Below are 8,196 nucleotides of genomic sequence, written 5' to 3'. Positions count from 1 at the left end.
TATATAGATATTTTAGTGACTCATCATGCGATTGTATTTCTCACATATGACGACTCATTCACGATCACCTGATTTTGTTCAAAATTGATTTACTGTGAGTGTACCGCCCATGAATGTAAGTTCAATAGCTGGCCAAGAAAAATAAATAAATAAATACATAAATAAATAAATAAATAAATAAATAAATAAATAAATAAATAAATAAATAAATAAATAAATAAATAAAATAAATAAATAAAAATAGAAGAATTCTTATCAAATGTAGCACATAGACAGCTTTTAAAGGGAGATAATCTTGGGTGTTTCGTCTAGAAATCACTTTCTGAGGGTGATTCTTGATACTTGCTAATTCATCATTGTCATCATTATCAATATCATAATAAGCGTTATTCTTGTTTTCATCATCACTGTCATCATCATCATCAGTTCTTTTACTTTCATTAGCACAAACTGTTTTGAAAAAATGCAAAAAATCTGCTTTTGAGCAAAACATCAATACATTCCAGGAGAGTGGGTGGAGTGAAGCGGAAAAATAAAAGTATGAGAGAGTAGTTGCAATCTTTTCTCTGCATTTTGATTTTTTTTTAAACCCTCCCGGCTTTTTCAGATGTTTTGCAGGTATTTGTTACATATACCAAGGGGACTTTTTTTATGATGTACAATATGAATACCAATTTGATTTTTGTTTCATATTCTTTGAATGGAAGTGAATATGGTATTGGGGGAAATGCTTGATAGGTGAGGTTTATCATGATTCTATTTGAAGAGAAAGCAGTCAGGCTCTTCTAAGAGTTATGATAAAACCTTATTGGGTGTTGATGCATGTCTTGCTCTTACAGAGCGTCATTAAATCATGTATCGAAACTTGTTAACACAAAGAAAGTACAAAAAATAGAAGACACAAGACAAAGGAGCTATGTTGATCGTCATTGGTTGATTGTTGCCAGAAATGTACACGAAACCAGGAAGCTACAGTACCAAACACAGACGAAAATGATACAAGCGAGGGTGAGAGAGGGAGAGAGAGTCAGGGCAGGCAGATTATGAGAGGCAAGTATCGATGTGCTGCCATCTGCGTCGAAATTCAACCAACGCTACCTCAGCAGTTCTCAGTTTCCCCCACTGATCTCTAGTTAGAGAGATCAGTGGTTTCATCAAGGAGCTTCAAACACCAAACAATGTGTTTAGGCCTACTAAAGTACATGTAATGCCAGATTGGTGTCTTCTTGATAACAACGTAGACATCGAAACCCTCGCTTCGCTACATCGAAAGCGAAACGCAATATCGAGCCATTTAATCATTCCTCGTCTTTTGTTCACGCATGATGAGTTCAGCGTGAGGCATTTCGTCGCTGTTGAGAATTCTCTGTTTTGTACTTATGTAGTGCCGCGCGCTTTAATCATTTTTTTTTTCAGGTAGAGCCTATCGGTTATCGTGCATATTCTTTTAAGCTATAGCAATTTCAAATTTCTTCAGAAATTGATCACGATAATCACATTTATCATGTTTGTTTATACATACCTCCAGTGCCTTTGTAAGAAATGTTATTCACGTTTATCTATGCAATTCTGTTTTCCAGAAGTTAATTCTGTACTTATGCCAACGATGTCACTTTTTGTTTTGTTTTTCTAACTTGTTAGAGACGTTTTTAAAAAACGAATATTGCGATGAAGGCCTTACTTATTTGCTAAATGAAATAAAACTTTATTCCACGTGATGTGCGGCATACCTCATGTCGCAACCTTCCTGGAAAAAATAAACAAACTGGGGTTGGTTGTTTGTTTCTTTGTTTGTTTGTTTTGTTTTTTTTTGGTTGTTGTTGTTGTTGTTGTTGTTGTTGTTTTACATTTAGGTCTAGTTGTTAAATGAATAAACTTAACTCAGTTCATGACAAGAACAAGAGTACTCCGAGAGAGCAGACCTCCGCCAAAACAGCCGTGATTGAAATATCGCCATTTTGTAAGCAGTATCTTGAAGGTACATGTACATCTACACAATACATTTAGTGAAAGTGTAAATCTGATCATGCATTGTTGAGTTACCGAAGATTAAGGTTATCTTATGTCCTTTATGATCCCATGATCTTTGACCTTTGACCTCATGACCCCTAATTTAACCATGTCTTCTTTTTTTACTGTATGATAAACACAGTCTGCAAATTTGGTGAAAATCCGATCCTCCATTCATAAGTTCAGATTAAGCTGTTTTATGTTCTTTATGACCCCATGACTTTTGACCTTTGACCTCATGATCCAAAACTTTTATCGTTTCTTTCTTACCTCATTATGAATACAATTTGGATGTTAAGTGAAAATTTGTTCATCCGTTTCCAAGTTATCTCGTATACAAACAGACAGACATTATACGGAAACGAAAACATAACCTCCGTCGGCTGGAGGTTTCATGCACCTATCGCTGGCGGATGTAAATGTTAATATCGTCTTATTCCGTAGTCATTCTGTTTATAGAAGTGGAAGTTTTCATGCGAGTATCTTTTCGTGCTCGGCCAGGCAAGATGATTTTCCCAGGTTTTTAATCCTGTGGGATCAGAATATGAAAAGGAATTACATGATATCATGACAAGCAAAATATTCGCGTGCTTTAAGTTTCGCGCTAGTTTCATGTCGCGCTAAATACGTACAAAATTCCACTTTTATTGTCCCATTGTATCACATGTATTTTTCTTTTCTTTTCTTTTCTTTCTTCTTCTTTTGTTACTGTTGATGTTAATTTTGTTAATGTTATTGTGTTTTCTAGTCTATTTGTATGAGCAGCAAAGTGCGCTTAGAAACGTCAGTATGAAGCGCCATATAAATGCAATTATTATTATTATTATTATTATTATTTTACTGAGTACTCAGTCATACACGTTTTAGCCTCCGTAGTGTTTCCACTGGTCTACCAGAGAGCCCTGCCATTATCATTATCGTAGCATTGCCATCGACACACGTACACATCTCCGTCAGGTGGGACACAGACAATGATGATAAAATAGTGATTATAGTCGGCCCATTTCAACGGGACATCTATTAACAATAATGCCGATAATGACATCAATAATTTGACAATAGCAATTGACAATGATGAATCTCAGAGTACTTGTTCTTAATAGGTTACACACAGAATGAAATCGAGAGTTCTTTATTTAAGTATTCAATCGCTGTCACAACGTAAACCTATAGTCAGCACTACGTATATACCTGGTACATGTAATTTGATAGTTTTCAGTTTCGCCACTGGCTCATTTAATCATTTGCCAATACAGCAGATCACACAGAAACGGCGGTACAAATACAAGGAGAAGTATAATTATAGTAAAGACAGAACAGATGAAAAGGAGCGAAAAGTGAGTGAGACGGGTAAGGAAGGAAGGAGGTCAGAAGGGAAAAAAGAGAGGAAGAGAACAGGAAGGAAATAGGCAGAGACAAGATAAAGAACAAAAGGAAAGGAGGAAGAAAGAGGAGAAGAAGAAAATGGTGGAAGAGAAGCTGAAAGCAAGATAAAAGGACGATATACAAATAGTGCGACAATTTACAGTCAAATTGATTCAACGCGCAAGGCTATTGTCAGTGCTGTCTATACAGACCACCTTTGTTCACCCATCGGCAAAACCCTTCCATCGTGCTTCTATTTCCACTTCATTCTTGTCTCACTCTTGGTATATATATTTTTCTCTTTCCTATATGAACAACCACATCATGATTTCTACAGCTCTGGGATCATACCTTCATTTTATAAATTGGAGTGAATGATGATCATATCAACTTTCATCATTACTTTTGATGAATTGCGTCGAAAGCCTTCTATATACGGTAACTACAAATCTTTTTTCTACAGTAGAATGTATATCTACTTACCCTGTTTTTAGTTTTGATGTCATTGAAAATCAAAAAGAAACAGTAATCGTGTAAGCATAGTTTAGTCTCCGACGTGTCAGTCCCATTTGTCTATAAAAAATTCAACGTTTTGTTTTTTGTTTTTAAATTTAATGAAAAATACACATTCCCTCGACAGAATTGTTACTGACACACAGACTTATGTCAATGGAAACATTCTTCCCTCTGACATGCAGATGTATTAAAGTCGAGTGCTCTTTCATTATGCTACAAAAGTGAGAATATGACTGTGTTGAATTGTCTTTACATTTCCTTTATCGTTCTCTATATGTAAGCTATATGTGATGTGTTAATCGATGCTTTATAGTCATGTGATTTTCATGTTTTTGTGATAGTGGCCCCAAGAAAAACAGCGTACAACTATTGACGAGGTAACCCTGTTTGAATGAGACGAATAAATAGTTAATAGATGAATGCATGAGAAAGAAAGAAAGAATATGTAACATTTCAAACTATAGTAGTCTTCTCATCCATTGATGGCTGCACAAAAACTTTATAATTCATAACTTTCGAACAATTGTCCGATTTTCTTCAAGCTTTCATTGTCTTCTACGAATTTCGCTGCATTTACTCAATCTACAAGTATCAAATTCAGGTTTTATTTCCCTTCAATCAAAATGGCCTAACTTTTGAATGAGTAGGTGTTTAGCAAAATAATGTAGCAGAGGTATATTCCTACGCTTATTAAACTAACTTCTGTGTGAAAATGAGTGAGCTGTTGAGTCATGCATGAGTGAGCACACATAAATGATCACTTTTCAAAGTCCCTAAAAGTTGTGGAGAGAGTCTGTGAAACATTCTGCTGTTGTTTATTCACCATTATTTAACCCCTCAGGCCATAGTTAGCAGCAGGCCTACACTTAAATAGAATTTCTTGCTCCATCTTTACAGTGTGCTTGCCAAACCACAACATAACGACTCGCTCTTATGATAATTATGTTCACACTAACATGTGCTGTAACAAAATGGTAACAATATCATACTGTGTGGGTCTGCACAGATGCCGTTTTCTATGCACATCACATTTTCACTTGGGAGCCCGAAGGGGGAGGGGGTAAACCCTGTAACCCAACCCCATCCCACTCTGTAGTTCCATCAACGTTCATATTCGACATTCACCAACCAGCAAGCAAAACATACACAGATGCGAAATACAGCATTTTTTTTTTTTTGCTGTTTATGAATAGCTTGTCAATGTATAAGTTTGCATTAATTGAGTTTAAAAGGAAACAAGGGAAGTACAGTGCCCTTACGAGTACAACCCCCCCCCCCCCCCCCCAACGTCCTTGATGAAGTTGCCAAGTTTCCAGGGATAATAATTACTTTTTATACCAGGGAGTCCTATAGCATGGTTGGTGGTGTTCTGTGTTCATTTTTCTTTTTAAATCTGCAAACATCACATGCCTGGTTAGTATACCACACCGAGTCCCCTCTCTTTAGTCCACTAGTAAAATGTCTGTAATTATGTTTGCTTGTCTTTTCTCTCTTGCCTATGTCAATAGTTGCTTTAAAGCAAGAAAATAACGAGAGGTACTCTTTACAAGTTTATCTACACAGGAAGTTATCATAACCAGAAAGTTGCCCTTTTTTCAGACATGTCAGAGAGGTACTATGCAGTAATGTGATCACAACTTTTAATGGAACTGCACAACTCCTTGGCAACAGAATTTTGGCTTACGAGCAGTCATTTATTCATATTATGGTGTCTTTAAATTCTGCTGGATCAGTGTTTGTATGATATAGATTCATTAATACATGTTTTGAGCAGGCAATATACCACCATGTCACTAACTCTTCCTATCTCTCAATAAACTCTAAATATCAAACATCAAGGACAGTAAACTCTACATCAGCCATATGTAAGTAGAAGGCAATAGAATAGGATTACTATGAATTGACCTCAGAATATAATATGTCATGCAAGGTGTACATCATGCTGCTGTAAAAAAAAATAAATAAATCACCTTCAAAATTGTTACCAAGAGCTAATGAAGTACGTGTACATGTATTTCCCCCAGTGAATAAATACTTTCCCCTTGAGAAACCTAAGAAGACTTTCATATGGTGTTGATCTCTTCCATGAGTGTTATCTTGTGCTTCATGCACTGTTTTTATGGTCCTGTCTCTTTACAAGTAGTACCTTCAGAGTAGCGAAGTCATCCCCCTTCATCTTTTTTATGACTAAAGAGGAATTTTGGTAAATAAAAATGATAATCATGAATTACCAGGTGTTGTGTTCTATCAAAACTGATTCACATCAGCAACTATTAGATCATATTCACGTTGACACAGTTAACTGTCACCAATTCTGTCTGATGTTCTGCATGATAGGAAACACTTGTGAAGTTGTTTTAATCTTGGAGCTCATATTATTAAAACCATCATGGGCCCTGTTGCAGAAAAGTGAGATCTAATAGAAGTCAAAAATCTCAAACATTTGTAGTTGAATATTCATTACTGATTGGCCGACATCTGACTTAAGCATGTTTGATTTTTCTTTTTTTTTTCTTTTTTTCTTTTTTGTTTTGTATGCAACAGGGCCCTGGCTTCAGTGTCAATAAGTCCCTGCAGGTTACCACTTCTAAGCCTACAATCATCACCACATCTTCTCAACAACCACCTCCATCACATGCCATCACAAGTCACAACAATGTAGCACCACCAGCTTACTACCATTCATGCAACCATTTCCATGACAACACTCCATCAACTTGTCTCATCAACACAAAATATAGTATCAATTCTCATCATTCCTCTAACATTACATCAAATAATAATAGAGAGTTATCATAAAAACTGTATTTGTTCTGTACTAGTAACAAGGAAGTCATTTGTACGTCAAATGGAGAAACTTTGAATGAAAGAATTTTTTTTTTTTCATTTTTATTGACAAGATTATTGACTTCAAAAGTCAGGTTTTACTTTTTACAATGAATATAAACATACAAGTATAGACAATTTCAAAGATACATCTCAACCAATTTCTTACAAGATCTAGTAGAGTGAAAAGGAAAGGTGTTGTACAAAAACTCATTGAGAACACATGTCAACATAAAACCCATGTGATCTTTGTTTCACTCCATACTTTCCATGTCTTGATGCGATACCATCTTTACAATAAAGAATGAAGATTTACATTGTGTATAACATTATACATATCTCAGAAAAATTCATCAGTAGAGTACAGCACAGGTCTGTGCCTGAAGTCGCCATGAATACATCAAACACAAATTCCTCTTCGATTTATTATTGTTGTTTTTTTGCACTGTCTCCTAAATTTTCTCATGTTTGAGAAACAACTATATTTGCCTTCCTGTGAATAACTGAAAGCAAATCCTTTCTAGTACACTCTTGTCAGTGTCCATACCACTTACATTGATGTCAGAGATTGTGGAAGATCTTCACCAAGATGTTTTCACCATCCAGAGAGTCAAACACTACTGGGTGCATATTATGAGGCAGATGTAAGGAGTGTTCTTCATCTCAATCCTGTCTTACAGTACTTATATTTGTAAAAGAAACAGCATGCATCTACAGCCGTACAAAAAAGGTGTACTACTTTAACTTACTACAACTTAAAGTGACAATATTCTTCTGTTAATTGTGCATCATTAATCTTAGACTGAACAGATAATGGCATTCACATAGGTAATTAAAATTCCTATGCAGCTCACTGTAGTTTTTGAGATCTTTTACTTACGCAGAAAAAGAAAAAAAATGGATCTGCACCACACACACTGAGAAAGGGAAAATATTTTGTGTCACTGCCTGTCACCTTTAAATATATACCAGTCAATATCAAAAGAATCTGCTTTTACTAGTGCACAAAATAACAATCCTGACTCTCTACTAAAACACATTCAAATTGAAGACAAAAATGAAAAAGAGCTTGCTTTCCATTGGGGCAAAGTCTTAACACTTTGTTGAGCAGAGTGCATAAACATGCAGCTGTGAATACATTTATAGTAGTGGCAATCAATTCTACTCACACGCTTCGAAAGAAAAAAAAATAAAAAACCCAAGAGTTACTTAATTTGGAAAAATTGCTCTCAAAAAAGGCCATATAAATGGGATTAAAAATGCTCTTTTAAAAGCCAGCTGGCAGACATGTTGGAATGTTCTTTTGTTTTCAAAACTGAAATGTATCTGCATATGACTAAGTCTACAGTAAATGAAAAAAGAGATGAATGTAATAAAAAGAATTGTTTCTTGAAGACAGGATATTAACCATTTGTAGCATACAGCTCAGACATAGGGAAAGGGAAAGCCCCTGGGCAAACATAGGGGGGGGGGGGGGGA

This window comes from Diadema antillarum, unplaced genomic scaffold (assembly GCF_040938485.1).
Source record: "Diadema antillarum isolate AM-2024a unplaced genomic scaffold, OU_Dant_1.0 scf00000045, whole genome shotgun sequence".
NCBI classification, from domain to species: Eukaryota; Metazoa; Echinodermata; class Echinoidea; order Diadematoida; family Diadematidae; genus Diadema; species Diadema antillarum.
This window is presented reverse-complemented; position numbering follows the sequence as displayed.